The sequence below is a fragment of the Dipodomys ordii genome, unplaced genomic scaffold (genome assembly GCF_000151885.1).
Source record: "Dipodomys ordii isolate 6190 unplaced genomic scaffold, Dord_2.0 Scaffold34, whole genome shotgun sequence".
NCBI lineage: Eukaryota > Metazoa > Chordata > Mammalia > Rodentia > Heteromyidae > Dipodomys > Dipodomys ordii.
In genome coordinates this window covers 2,803,486-2,819,604 of record NW_012267250.1, presented here as the reverse complement: position 1 = coordinate 2,819,604, position 16,119 = coordinate 2,803,486, and positions in this window count along the sequence as shown.

Sequence of the window (16,119 nt, the reverse complement as noted above, 5' to 3'; positions counted from 1 at the left end):
ACACACACACACACACACACACACACACACACACACACACACACACATACACACACACACAACCTGAGTCATAAAAAGGTTAAGTAACTGCAGGTCCTGTAGCTAAAATAAATTCAAGTGCCAAAGGTGACTCAAGTGCTACAGTTCCTGCCTTAGCAAGTGTAATCCCCAATTCTGAAAACAAAGAAAAGCAACGCATCATTTGCTCTAGTTTAGCTATCAGCTACCCAACACGTTGTAAACATGTGTCTATTGCCAGTATTATTTGATGACCTCAGAGTAACAGCAATATAATGCACATAACTAATCAAAGTCACAAAACTAATAGAAGAAAACAAACACTTAGACACAAGAGATTGTGACAAGAGGTAGAATTCTGAAGGGACCAAAGCCAACTCCCCTTATAATAAATTTGAGTAGCTTGCCCAAGGTCACTGTAGTTGAGACTTGCAGCACTCATTCATATGTGGTTCTCTACTCATTTGTGAACATATAGCAAGGTTATACATTCCTTCTGATACGTACTGGCAAATGAGCTGTGAGTGGCAGTGACATGTGTCACTTCTAGACTGAAATATCTAACACTGAGTCATTTGAGAGGGGGTGTGGTCTCCCTTCCTCTGTTCTTGCAACCCTGATTACCATGTGACCCAGATGCCAGGTTGCAAGACTGCCAAGTAACCGATGAAAGAAACCAACCTCACAGAATTATCAGACCAGGAATATACTTTACATAATAAGAAATAAATGTTTACAAGTTAAGCAACTAAGATCTAGGGGTAAGGAAGTCATTTGTTACCACAGCAAACCTACTAACTCATCCTGACTGATGTAAGCACCATGCCAGTTAAAAAAGATGATTTCTTAGCTAAACTAAAAATCTTTTTATATTTTAGTGCAATGAGTATCTCAAATCAAATTGAATTATTTCTGCTTTTCAGACACTAGATTCAATATCACATTCCATGCAAACTCAAACTTAAAACATAGTCAAAAATAGAGAATGACCTATGTGACCTAAAGGTCATGGAATAAAGCATACATTTCATACGGTGGAAGAGGCTCTTAGACTCATTCAGATTGTAGTGGCTTTCAGTTTACTTACAATTCTAATCAACTTTTTCCTTAATCATAGAAATTAGTATTATCATACAAATACAATCTTAGAAAATTAGCATAATCCATGTTTCTTGACAATAGGCATACAGGTAGCAAAAGTGAAAGCTTGAGGAGATTCAACTGAAAATGGTACCATGTAAGATAATAATGTGTCATTTTTAACAACCTCTAGAAATGTGAAGCACATTTCAACTTTCTTCAGGATGCTTTTATTTTTCTCCACTTTGCACTGAAAAAAAAAGAATTTCACATTTCAAAGCTATTAACACTGTAAAGAGGACAACAGAAGTATTTCAAAATGCCAGTGTTTTCTTTAAATTTTATTTTATTGTAAAGATTCGGTACAGAGGGGTTACAGTTACATGAATAAGGCAATGAGTACATTACTTGTTGATCATTGTTACCTCTTCCCTTGTTGTTGTCCCATTAACCCTTCTCTCCCCCACCTCCCACCCCCTCACCCAAAGTTGTAAAGTCCGTTTACAAAATACTGTCCTGTGGGTATCATTGTTGCAATGCGTCATCCTGTGTCCTTGTTTCAGCGTTTGTTATTCCCCTTCCACTCCCCAGATTAGACAAATGTATATACAAGATGCAGGGTACCAAAATCAAGTACAGTGACAACAGGGGATACACCATAGGGGGAAGAACATACAAAGGAAACAAAAAAATCACATAGTACATTTAAAACAATGATCATGAATTTTGTCATTTTTTCATTATGAAAATACTGTACAGAGGAGTTACAATTACATGAGCAAGATAATGAGTGCATTTCTTATAAAGCATTGTTGCTTACTCCTTTGTTTCTGCTTCCTATCCCTTCCCATCTTCCCCGCTCCAGCCCCCCATATCACTCCTCCTCCCTCGCCCCCCCCCGGGTCAAAGTGTTGTAAAGTTCGTTTTTCAACATAATAACTTGTACATCTGATTGTTGCATTGGGTCCACCTATATACCTATTTAAACAATTTGGTTTTTCCCTTCCCCTCCACAAATTATACCAACATCAAATACAATGAAAACAGGTGTTATACCATGGGGGAGGGACATACAAAGCAACAAAGAAATCATCTTATAAATATGTTAGAACCAATAGCATAAAAGAAAAAATATTTGAATACTTATCTTGGGGTTGATTTCAACTAACATAAACTTATTTGACCTTTTCTGCTTGTCTCAGACATATACTAGTTATTGCAAATAAGGGAAATGATGGGACTTACTTCACTTAATATAATTTTTTCCAAGGCTTTTCATTTCCTAACAAATGGGCATTCTTTCCGATGGAGGCATAGAATTTCATTATGTATATATACCACATTTTTTGATCCATTCATCTACTGAGGGGCATCTGGGTTGGTTCCTTACCTTAGCTAAGGTAAATAATGCTGCGATAAACATAGTTGTGCTGGTAGCTTTAGTATGGTCTTGTTTGTGATCATTTGGGTAAATGCCCAAAAGTAGGATTGCTGGGTCATAGGGAAGCTCTACATGGAGGCTTTTGAGGAACATACTGCTTTCCAAAGTGGTTGAACAAGTTTACACTCCCACCAACAATGCAGTAGGGTTCCCTTTTGGCCACATCATCTCCAGCATCTGTTGTTATTAGAGTTCTTGATTATAGCCATTCTAAATGGGGTGAGGTGGTATCTCAATGTTTTGATTTGCATTTCTTTTATGGCTAGAGAGGTTGAGCATTTTTTCATGTGTCTATTGGCTATCCTTCTTTCCTCTTCAGAGAAGTTTCTCTTTAAGACTTTAGCCCACTTATTTATTGGGCAGTTGTTTCTTTGAGGATTTGTTGTTGGGGGATTTAATTTTTTGAGTTCCAGGTATATTTTAGATATGAGACCCTTATCCGTTGTATGACTAGTGAAGATCTTCTCCCAATCAGTGGGCTTTCTATTGATCTTTCTAGCTATGTCCTTTGCCATGCAGAAGCTCAGCAATTTCATGCAATCCCATTTGTCCAACCTTGCTCTGATTTTTCGGTCTGTGCAAGGAGACCTAGGGTTTCTGCTATTCCTTCCTGTAATCTTTTCAGAGTGTCTGTTTTAACTCTGAGGTCTTTGATCCATTGGGAGTTGATTCTGCAGTGTGATAGATAAGGATCTAGCTTTAGTTTTCTACAAGTAGTTAAAAAAATTTGCCAGCACCATTTACTGAAGAGGCTGTCTTTCTTCCATTCTATTTTTTTGCTCCCTTATTGAATATTAGATGGCTATAGGTCTGTAGGTTCATTTCTGGGTTTTCAATTCTATTCCATTGGTCCTGAGGTCTTCTTGTGCTAGTACTAAGCTGTTTTGATTACTATGGCTTTGTAGTAGAGTTTGAAATTTAGTATTGATATTACTGTAGCACAGTTCTTTCTGTTGAGGATCGTTTTTGCTATTAGGGGTCTTTTATTGATCCATATGAGTTTTTGGATTGCCTCTTCTATTTCCATGAAGAATGAGGTTGGAATATTGATAGGTTTTGCATTAAATGTGTAGATAGCCTTGAGAAGTATTGCCATTTTCACAATGTTGATCTTTCCAATCCAGGAGCATGGGAGTTTTTGCCACTTTCTAAATGCTGTTTTGATTTCCTTTTTCAAGTTTTTAAAGTTTTCATCATAGAGGTCCTTTACTTCTTTGGTTAAGTTAATTCCTAGGTATTTTATTTTTTGTGGGGCTTTTACGAATTTCAGCCACGTTTCTCATTGCTGGCATACAGAAAAGCCATTGATTTTTGAGGGTTAATTTTATACCCTGCTACTTTACCAAAGTTTTTAATCAGCTTGAGTAATTTGGGAGTGGAGTCTGTTGGATTCTTTAAATACAAGATCATGTCATCTGCAAAGAGGGAGAGTTTTACTTCATCTTTCCATATTTGGATCCCCTTTATGTTTGCATCTTGTCTTATTGCTGTAGCTAGACATTTTAATACTAGATTGAAGAGAAGTGGAGAGAGTGGAAGTTTGTATTTTTTAAAGGGTTGAATTTGGGTATCTTAGAAAGTCACATTACTCAACATAGCTCATAAAAGAGGTCAATTCTACCTACACATTAATATATGCCTAATTTTGATAATAATTAAGATAAGACCACCTTCTGGCATAAGGACACCTTCTTATACATACATCATTGAATTAAAAACTATCATTGCTAGAAATGTAATTTCTACTTTTTTATATGGACAAGGAAGGACTATGTTGATTTCATATTTCATTTTGTTGAACTCGGTCATCTGAGTGATGGGACTGTAGGAAACAAATTTAGTTAAGCCTGAGGGAACAAAGGCAGTATGCACGTGTGTGCACCACAAGAGATAAAGGTTTATCTAAGTTGCATCCTTATATTTGTGTTCAGAAAAAGGACTTGCTAATAGTAGGTTATCAAATCCTGTCCTGTCACGAAGTTGTTCAGATGTTGCTTTGTAAATGAATCCAAAGAGCTGAAGGCACGATTCCAGTCCAGTGTGTCAGCTTTAAGGTTGATATATTCAAAACATTTAGCTACTGGCTTCTCTTGGCCACTGCATAATCAAGCAGACACCAAGGAAAACAACTGGTAGATTGGCATTCCTACTTAACATCAATCAGACTGGTTGTTTCTTTTCAATGATGTTATGAAATTTGTTGATAGCTCAGAAATTTCTTCTTCAAATACCCAAACATTGAAGTATAAGTTTTATAAGTAGATTGAATACAAAAACAAATGTCATCTAATTTCATCTCACATTGTTGAAAAATCCTTTCCATCCATCCTAAGAGAGACAAATAAACCATCAGGCGATATTTTATGAGGATTTTTTTTAGTTTGATATATTTTTAAATTTAATTTTATTGTCAAAGTGATATACCAAGGGGTTACAGTTACATAATTAAGGTAGTGAGTACATTTTTGTCAAACATTGTTAAGAGCACTATTAAAGGAGAAAACATCAGAAAGAAAACATCAGAAAGCTGGCATGGTCTCCTGACAGACCTGCCAGAACTATTAGGAAATGATGCCTCCTGCCAAGCCACAATTACTGCTCTTTATTATACTATGAAAGAAAACACCTTATTCTAGTTTAGACAAGTGATAAGCTGAATTATTCTTGAAAGTTGTTTGGGAAAGAAAGCTAGAGGAGAATCATAAGCTCTGCTTCCTTGCCCAGGGAAAAAAAGAACTGCCTCCATTGCTCTCATATTGGAGACAGAAGTAAATAAATGGACATGTTTATCAGCAGCTCTACTAACAGTGAAGTGCTTTTGAGCCAGTAAATACATGCGGTAAACCCACAGATTTTTGTCTGCAAGAGAACAGCACTAAAAAACAGTGGATAGGTGAAACAGGAATAAAAGATGAAAATGCATGTCCTGGCCAAAGGGTACAGCCACCATTCATTGGTGTCATGAAATATTCAAGCCCAAAGATCTTCCCATTTTTTAAGGAAAAGTCATACTACAAATGTTCATATCAAGTCCTTTTCTTTCAAATGCAGGCAAAGAATTGGTGAGGAAAACAAACTACACCAAAACAAACTACCCTTCAGATCAGTGCTATCTAGAACAAAGAATGTATGTATTTTATGGATTGTGATCTCCAGTATAATCCATTCCTTCATTAACTTAGAAATACTTTCTAAGCATCCCTGGAATACAAGACATTTGCACTGAAGGATGAAATTTCTTTAGCAATTCATAAGCCAAAGTTCCTTACCTAAAATCTTACAATCTGAGCTAAAGATGTGGCTCAGTGGTAGGGCAATTGCCTAAGCATGCATCAGACCCTACATTTGATCCCCAGCACCCCACCACACAGAAACACACACACACACACACATTTTATAATACAATGTAAGACACAGATAATGCACAGATCATTCTAATACTTGACTATGAGTAATAACATGGTGCATAAAACAATCTTCTAATGTAAAGTTGCCTAAAATGGGGCTCAGAAATGATTTTGACAAAGATGTTATGTCCAAGTTGAGACCAAAAAATGCAGCTGTGAACCCTGTGTACTGGCTGTTTGGGATTGCACAACAAGCCACCCCAAATTTAATAGCACAAAATAACAACAATTTGTTTAGCTCACAATTATGGCAGCAATTATGCCTGGGCCCGGCTCTAGTCTGGGAATTGCTCATAATCCACCAAGCTGCTGGATAAGGATGGCTGGGAGCTGCTGGTCTAGCATGACCTCCATTAGGTCAATTTGCCTCTACTCTACATGGCCTCTTTGACTATCACCCCAACCTCTCTCATTCACTGATGCTTCATAACACTGAGTCTAAGACCCATTATTGTAGATTCGTTAGCAGTGACAAATTATGTAGCTAAGATGGTAAGACAAAGAGGTTAGGGGTGTTCAAATGCTAAACCAAGTAACACTAACAAGGGTACATTTTCATTCACTGCTCTGACAGAAATGGATACGGCAATGCCAGGAGAAGCTAAAAGCCGAAGGTTCTTCCCCAGCTCTTTGCTGTGGTAACCATCACTAACTGATCAGGAACTTTTGTCTTTTCTACATGAAGCCCCAAAGCTTTTCCTGAGTCTTCCCTGCATAGCGCTGGAATGATGACAAAAAAAAAAAAATTGAAACCTAATGGCTACCCTTGAGCTAGAAACCGGCAAGAATTTACAAAGTGAGACATGATTTAGGAGAGCAGATCCAAAGTGGGATGCATGGAGCAGAGCTAAAGTAGACACAGAAGAGGAGACCATTTGAAGATGTAATGACGTAGTGTGTCAGTAGCATTTGGGCCTTGCTTAATGTGGGAGTGAAGAAGAGGAGGCAACCATTTACCACTCCAATTGTTTGAGGTTGTGAGAGGAATGCTGTAGTACTATGGGACAGAAGGAAGGAAAAGGAGGAGAGAGAGGATAGAAGAAAGTGAGCGTGGAATGGAGGAAGGAAAGTATAGCAGGCAGGAGGCAAATAGTAAAAAAGAGGAGAGAAGTTAGGTAGGAAAGAGAAAGAAGGAAGAAAATTTGGAGAAACACAGTGATTATGAAAGGAAGATGAAAATGGAGGAAATTTGAATCTTTGGCATAAATATCAGGGCTAAAAGCATTAGAATAAGAACTGAAACTACAATAACAATCTCATAAATAGAATATTTTTCTCACAATTCACAACAGCACTAAAAGAATGAGTATGGGAAACATTATACTTTATTGCCCCTAAAACTATTACAGTATGGAAGAGTCCTGGAAAAACTAAAAACTGGGAAGAAATGTGAACAAGTAGATGCAAAACAGTTCACTCTTCTTGTTTTCCTTTTTAACTTACTTTGTAAGTGCTCTGCCAGTAGCTCCAGCCCAGCCCTAGGGTTGTTTCTCTTTTACTTTCATAACAAACAGCTGGGGAAAATGGCTTCCCAGTGTTTGTGAGTTTGTAACTTTAAAATGGAAATCAATGCCTTCATCTTGTACCCTTGACTCTGGATCTGAAACTCTAATTTAAAGAATATGGGAAGCCGGGTGCTGGTGACTCTTGACTGTAACCCTAGCTACTCAGGAAGCTGAGATCTGAGGATCACAGTTCAAAGCCAGCCAGGGCAGGAAAGTCTGTGAGACCCTTATCTCCAATAAACCACCAGAAAAACCAGAAGTGGCACTGTGGCTCAAGTGATAGAGTGCTAGCCTTGAGCTGAAGAGCTCAGGGACAATACCCAGGCCCAGTTTAAGCCCCACCACTGACAAAAAAAAAAAGAAAGAAAAAGAAAAGAACATGGGAAAGACTTGATCACATAATGAAATTCATTGTTCTGCTATTTCTAAGATAGTTTTTTATGCTATAAAGATAAGTGTCCATATTTAGAGGAAAGGAACTGACTTTAAGTCATTCCCCTTTCAAAGAGGCAATAATTCATTGTGGGTAGAATATGGATTCTGGATCAATATATATGCAGCTAAGTCAGCAGTGCCCTAATCTGAGAAAGTCACTCAACTTCTCTGTGTTTACTCTCTCACTTGTAAAATGAGGATAATGGTTATCTACCTAGGAAAATTGTGAGGACTAAGAAATACATTAAAGAATTTAAGTACAATTAAGTCACACTTTTTAAATGACAAACATCCTTACAAAGTGCTAATGAATAATTCTTCTTGAAAAAAATCAATATAACCCCCAGGAAATTAACACTTTTGAGTCAAAGGCACGAGAACTTTAAATGAAGTCTTAGGTTTCATCCTTAGGCCACATCCTCAGCCCTTTTTGATCCAGCTATTTTTCATGAAGCATCTTGCACTTTTTGCCCAAGGCAGCCTTGGTCTAAAATCCTATTACTTTTGCTTCCTCTGTAGCTGAGATTACAAGAGTGAGTCACAGGATTTCTCACATTTCTCTCAGAGGAACATTCCCTTTGGTTCAGTAAAACTGGACTAAACAAGAAACTTCAAGGGCCTGTAAGTGAAACATGCTACAAATGAAATTCTCAGTGTTTTTCCAAGTCTCTGGAGTAATCATAGATATAGTTAATACATGAAGTCATATCTGGGTATGATTCTGTGTATGTAAGTTAAGAAAGATTGATGACCCTCCACAATGGAAGTTGAAGGAAATTATGTGTGTTTGTGTGTTTACATGCAAGTATGCATGTATGTGGTATGTGCATGTGCATGTTTGTATGTGGGATGTGTGTGTGTGTGCTGAAGTTCAAACCCAGGGCCTTGCACAGGTAGAGCACCACTTCCATCACTGAGCTGTTTTTCCATGACTCAGCTTAACAAATCTCTTATAGGAATAATATTATTAATACTGAAAGGTAAAAGTGACAGAAAAGAAACAGAATACTCTATACCCAAAACTTATCAATTTGTTCCTAGTAAAAAAAATTGTTAATAGTAATGTTATATCATAAAAGTGAAGTCAGATGATTTGATTCACAGAATCTACATGTCTGAGTAGGTAAAGTGTCCTATGCCTTAAAGGTGACCAATAATCTCCATATGCAAATTCTGAAAACTGTGCTGCTGAACAAAAATGGACAGAAGGTTTTTAGGAGAAATAAGCTAAAAAGAAATTGTCTCCTATATGTATTTTTTCACTGTGTCTGAAAAAAATTAACAAAATTGAAAGACAGTTAGCAACTCTTACTGAAAAAAGAAGAGAACACACCCAAGTAAAATCAGAGATGAGAACAGAAACATGACAGAAAGAAGCATGACTCAGAATGTTATAAGGTAACACTTTGCAAACCTTTATGCTAACAAATTCAAGAATTTGGAAGAAATGAAAGAATTTCTAATAAATATTGATATACCCAAATTAAACCAAGCATATTTAAACCAATTAAATAAATCAATATCAAGCAATGAAATAGAAATGGCTTTCTATCCAAGAAAAGCCCAGGACCAGATGGATTCACACCCGAATTCTATAAGACTTTCAAAGGAGAACTAACTCTAATTCTCTTCAAATTCTTCAACAAATGGTGCTGACAGAACTGGTTAAATACCTGTAAAAAGCTAAAGTTACACCCTTATATATCACCCTGAACCAGAATCAATTCCAAATGGATCAAAGACTTCAAAAAAGCAGATACTTTGAAAATATTACAGGAATGAATAGGGCAAACACTACGGATCCTTGGCACACACAGTCAAAACATCCTTAATAAAAACCCAGAAACACAACAAATCAAAGAAAGTTTGGATAAATGGGATGGTATTATACTGCAGAGCTTCTGCATGGCAAAGGACTAGCTAGCAAGATAGAAAGCCCACAGACTGGGAGGAGATCTTCTCTAGCCATACAACAGACAAGGGCCTCATATCTAAAATATATTTAGAGCTCAAAAAATTAAATCCCCCCAAAACAAATCCCCAAAGAAACAACTACCCCATTTGAAAGTGGGCTAAAGACTTAATGGCCAATAGCTATATGAAGAAATGGTCGACTTCTCTAGTTATAAAAGAAATGCAAATCAAAACAATATTAAGATTCCACCTTACCCAGTTAGAATGGCTATAATCAAGAAATTTAATAACAACAGATGCTAATGGGGGTCTGGCCAAAAGGGAATAATGCTACTACACTGTTGATGGGAGTGCAAACTTGTTCAACCACCCTGGAAGGCGATATGGAGTTTCCTCAAAAGGCAATCCCACTACTGGTCATTTATCCAAATGACCACAGAAAAGGCCATAGTAAAGCTACTAGCACAACCATGTTCATTGTAGCATTATTTACCATAGATGAGGTATGGACCAATCCAGATGGCCCTCAGTAGATGAAAGATATTGTATATATGCACAATGGAGTTCTATGCTTCCATCAGAAAGATTGGCATTGCCCTTTCATAAGGAAATGGAAAGACCTGGAAAAAATTATATTAAGTGAAGTAAGCCAGACCCAAAGAAAAGTAGATTAAGTGTTTTTCCTCATTTGTAATAACTAGATATGCCTGTGATATTCTTAACAAGGAATTTCAATAGCCCAATTGCTAAGTGCATAGGACCATATATAATGAAGCATATCAACATAACCTCCAAGAGTTGGAAAAAAGAGGTTCTTATTATGTCCTGTACACAGTTACTTCCTTTTTTCTCTTTATTTTAGTTTTCTGTACACATCATCTTGTATATTAGTTTATCTGATCTGTGGAAGGGAAAGGAAATCACAGAAACAGCAGGAGAAAGCATGAACTAATGCAACAATGACACTTGACACTATGCTAGAAATGAACTACACAACTTGGGAGGAGGGAGGATTATGGGAGGGGCAGCGGGGGGAAAAAATGAGAGACAGGGTAACAGTGTTTAAAAAGAAATGTACTTATTACCTAAGTAACTGAAACCTCTCTGTTCATTCAGCAATTTTATTTTCTTTAAAAAAGCAACATTTACAATTTTACATACATGTAAGAAAATTGGGACCTGAAAGTACTATATTAGAATTAAGTTTCTATTTAATGTATTCTATATCAGTATATAAATCACATTTTGCATTTTGAAAAAAGAAAAATATTTGATTATGTATCTATATATATATATATATGAGTTACACATGGTTGTACATACCTAAAATATTAGAACTCAAAAAGCTGAGACAGAAGAATCATAAATTCAAGGCAAGCCTGAGCTACATAAAAGGCCAACTGTGCTGGCTGAAACCTTAAGTCACAGCTACTCAGGAGAGTGCAAGGGTTATGGTTCAAAATCATCCCAGGGGGGAGAAGTTTGTAAAACCCCCATCTCAGTCCACTAGCCACATGTATTGATGCATACCTGTCATCTCAACTACAAGGGAGGCTGTAGGTAGGACAATCATGATCTTAGCCTGGCTTTGGGCAAAAACATGAAACCTTAACTGAAAAACTGGTAAAGGAAAAAGGGCTGGAGTAGTAGAGCATGTGATTAGTATGCACAAGGTCAACTTCAAACTATAGTACTGAAGAAAACTATAAAACCACACTACAGGCTATTACTGAGTCTATTCTATGTGTTAATTATTCTGATAAATGTGGAATATTTATTTCTTTTTTTCTTTTTCTTTTTTCTTTTTTTATTTTTTATTGTGAGGAATATATATTTCTTTAATCATTACAACTATGAGATAGTTATCTTCTATTTGAGACATAAGCACAGAACATATTAACTTGGCCAGGATTCACAGGTAATAATTACCTCTATTTCCTTGTGTCCATTACATTGTTTCTCTTCTTACTGATAAAATAATTCTACCCACCTCAGTGACAAAAGATGGGATTCAGTCCCAAGCCATTAATTCCCATGTTCATCTTTATAACCACTACCCTATACTATTTCTCAAAGTTTAGAAGAATGGTTTCACTCTGTAATAAGTTACTGAGAAAAAAAAGTTGAGGTGGAATGACATGTTATAGATATACTGTGACATGTAACCAATACTACAGTACCTACTCAATTATAAACATTCCAGTAGAACAGGCAGAGAAAATTAAACAAGGACTAGTTGTGACAGTAGCACAATTAACAATTTACAAGAGGCAATTTTATTTCAGAATATGGTATCACACATGCTTTTATTTGGTGCTTTCTGGATTTTGGTTTTACAGTTTATTTGGTATTTTAAATTTTGTACATGCAGAATATTAATAAGTAAAGCAAATTTATACCTAATTGTATTCTAAGTATTTAACAATATTTTAAGAAAAAGATCCTATGGTGGAATATGAGATCCATAAGGACATTTTTGTTCTTTTTTATGCTCATTTAGTTAGCAATCAAGTTTGAGAAACACTGATGCAAACCTAAGGACAGGTTCACTACAGGTCTCCTTAGGGATTAAGGCCCACACCCAGTGTTGTGGTTTCTGTTAAGTTCCTCTACACAAATTGGTCATCTGACTGAGCACTGAGATTTTTACAGGATCCTAATTTTGTTCCATCTTCTTGTCTAGCCCACCATCACAGGTGACCATACTTTGAAATGAGTATCCTTGTATTTTGAAGCAGAATTTTAATTTTAAAGACACATCAAGGTCTTGGCAGAGGACTAACCTTTCTATACCGGCAGAGGTGTTTCTATAGAAAAGCATCAACAATGAGACAGCAAAGGAAAAATATAACCAAACCAAGAGACAACTCATACAATGAGAGAAACAATCAAAAGCTATTCATCAGGTAACGTTTAATACCAAGAATATGAGATAAAAAAGTAACACCAAAATAACAATTCCATTAGTAAATGGGATGAATAATCAGACAGTTCTCCAAAGAAGTGCAAAGGGCCACTAAGTAATCCTTAGCCATACAGGAAATGTAAATCAAAATATGTTGAAATTACATCTCATTAAAGTCAGAATGGCTATTGTCAACAAAATGACAAATATTGGCAAGGATATAGAGGATGGGATGAGGAACTTTTATATCTTATGAATGAGAATCCAAAGTAGTGTACTCACAATGGAAATTGGTATGGAGATTCTTCAAATATAAAAGCAGAACTACCTTATACTTCTACTATATCATTCCTGTGCATATACCCTAAGGAATGTAAGTCAGCACCCACAAGAGATACTTGCACATTCATGTTTATAACTGCACCATGCACAATTAGCTAAACTATGGATTCTACTAACTGGCCATCAAATGGTGAATGGGCAAAGAAAATGAGGTAAATATAGACACAGCAGAGCATTGTTCAGCCAGGAAGAGTGAACTCACATAGTTTGCAGGAAAATGGATAGAACTGGAAATCACCATATCAAGCAAAATAAGCTATTGAAATTAACAGATATTTCATGTTTTCTTTTATATGCAGAATCTATAAAAAGATGATATGAATGTAAACTGGGGGGTCTTTGGGGGAGTAGGAAATAGTAGGAGGGCAAGGGTAAAAGGAATATGACTGACATACCACTAAATTTGTGCTAAAAAGTGATTGGTAAGGTACAACTTGCTTGAGCAACAGAAAATAAAATGCCTTCAAAAATTAAAAGACTTAGGCATAGCTGTACCAGTATTTCAGGGGATGAGGCAGAGGAACAATAGTTGAAAGGCCAATCTAGTCTATACAACAAGCCCCCTGTATTAGAACAAAGGGAAAGACAGGGAGAATTCCAATAAAGTAAATTAGCTTTAGAATGTGTTAAAAAAAAATCGCTGCCAGTGATGGAAGGCACTGATAGGTAAGCAATGATAGAAGAGCTAAGTTTCCATAGAACGTTCATATCATCCAGGAAAGTAAAGAACAAACATAATTAATAGGCCCTCTGAATTGGAAGGCACCCACAAACCACTATCTCATTTATCAGCTCCTCCTAACCCAATCACTCACCATAGAAAGGAAAGGAGAAGGAGGGGATGGGAGGAAAAGCAGGCAATGAGTCAACACAGCACCATTACAGTTTTAGGAAAACATTTAATATCTATCCTATCCTCTTCATATGTCCTTCTCATCATGTTGACATAAAATAACCCACATTAATGACTTTTGAAGTAGCACTTTAGGATGTTTTTCTCTTTACCCTAGTCCATTGGTTATTTGGGGGATGTATTGTGCCCTTACTTGACTTCACTCATTCCAAGTTTGCTGTTGAAAGGCTACTCAACTTTTGTGTCCATTTGGTTTACCCAAGTCTGGAGGAAAACTACAATCAACTGGAGAATATGGTTATAAATGTTTCCAGAGTCCTGGTCCAAGCAGCATCTGCTAGTGTTGACTCAATACTCCTAACTTCTAAATTATTCATTATCCTAAAACACATTTGGAAACACAATGGACAGAGTCTGGGTCTCTGTCAATTTCACATTCTGTTTTTTTCTTCCTAGAATTTATAGTAAAGTTTGAAGTCTTGAATTGTGATACCTCCAGCATTGCTTTTCTGTTCAGGATTGTTTTGGCTATTCAGAGCCTTTTGTACATCCATGTGAATTTCAGATTGATTTCTTTACCTCTGCAAAGAATGACAGTGGGATTTTGACGGGTATTGCATTGAATTGGTGGATTTCCTTTGGAATACTGGTCATTTTCACGATATTAATTCTGCCAATCCATGAGCATGGGAAATCTTTCCCACCTCTGTTGTCTCCTTCAATTTCATTCTTCAGAGTTTTATAGTTTCCATTGTAGATGTCCTTTACCTCCTTGGTTATATTTATTCCCATGTATTTCTTGAGGCTATTGCAAATGAGATTGTTTTCTTAATTTGCCTTTCCATTTACTCATTTTTAGTCTGTAGAAAGGCTACATATATTTGTGGGTTGATTGTATATCCTGCTGATTTGACAAAAGTATTTATCAACTCTGGAGCCTTTATGGTCCTTTAGTTATAGGATCCATGTACTGACGAACTTATTTAGATATATATAAAAACCTTGAACTAACATCAGCAAAGGATTCTGAAGTTGTTTGTATTGGCAAAATAGTATATGAGGTTGGAAAATGATATTTACAAGTAAATTCATCCTTGGTCTTTTTGTTTAGAAGTAACACACAAATAATTTTAGAATTAGCTACTCACATAGGAAATTTCAAGTAAGCAGTTCACCAAAATGCCAGCCAAATGTATTTTGTCAGTAGACCTTCAGAGGCCGGGAACAAACTTAGGAAGCAGGTCTATTTTGTTGGAGTGTTTGGTCATTTACTGAGGCATGGTCTCACTTTTCAATCTAATTTATATGTAATATATAATTTTTATACCTCATCTTATTTTTGAAGTGTTCCATTGTCTACCTTACCTCTTATTAGAAAATATTTTCCCAAGCTTATTTCTTAATTTATTTTGAACTCTTCTATTAAATGCTAACAACTTTATAGAATACTCATGAAAAATAATAGGCACAGAAGAGGAATCATTCAGTTTCTTGTTTTTTTTTTTCTTAAGAAGTCACAGTTTCCTTAAAATCAAAGTAGGTAAGTGCAACAAATAAAACAAGATACCATCACGAGAAACGAAGTTGTTTCCAAAATACTACTCCCATAAACCCAACCCACCACTTTTCACATTCTCCATTTTCAGGAGGCTTCTCCACATCATTTACTCCAATGATCCATTCCCAGAAACAGACACAGACAAAAACTGGATCCATGTTTTTAGACTGCCAGATTTTAGACTACGAGATCAAATCAGGGTACTTTCTAGGGTACTGTCTTTTATGCTCAGGTGATATCTACAGCATCTATAACACAGGGACCTGTTTTAATTTATACACACTGCAAAAACAAATTGGAGCTACATAGGCTGGAAGAAATGATGACTCATGAGAAAATAGCTTTCTGTGGTTTGTCTAAGGCTAAGAGTACTGGTTTGGGGAAGGCAGAGGCGATAAGGTTTATTAGTGACACAATGACCACCTTCACACTGTTGCCAGAGCGTGCCATTCTAGAGGACGTTTCAGTGGGGAGAAATGGAGGCCATGGTAAATAAATCATAAATTCTTATGAAAAATGAAGAATACTTTTTTAAACTTTATTATAACTAAACATATAATTTGTATAAACTCAAATGCTTTCAAAATCATCTGTTCCTTTAGGCCCCTAAGTGTATATACTAATTACAATGTTGTCATTAAGAAAAGTGATCACAAACTTT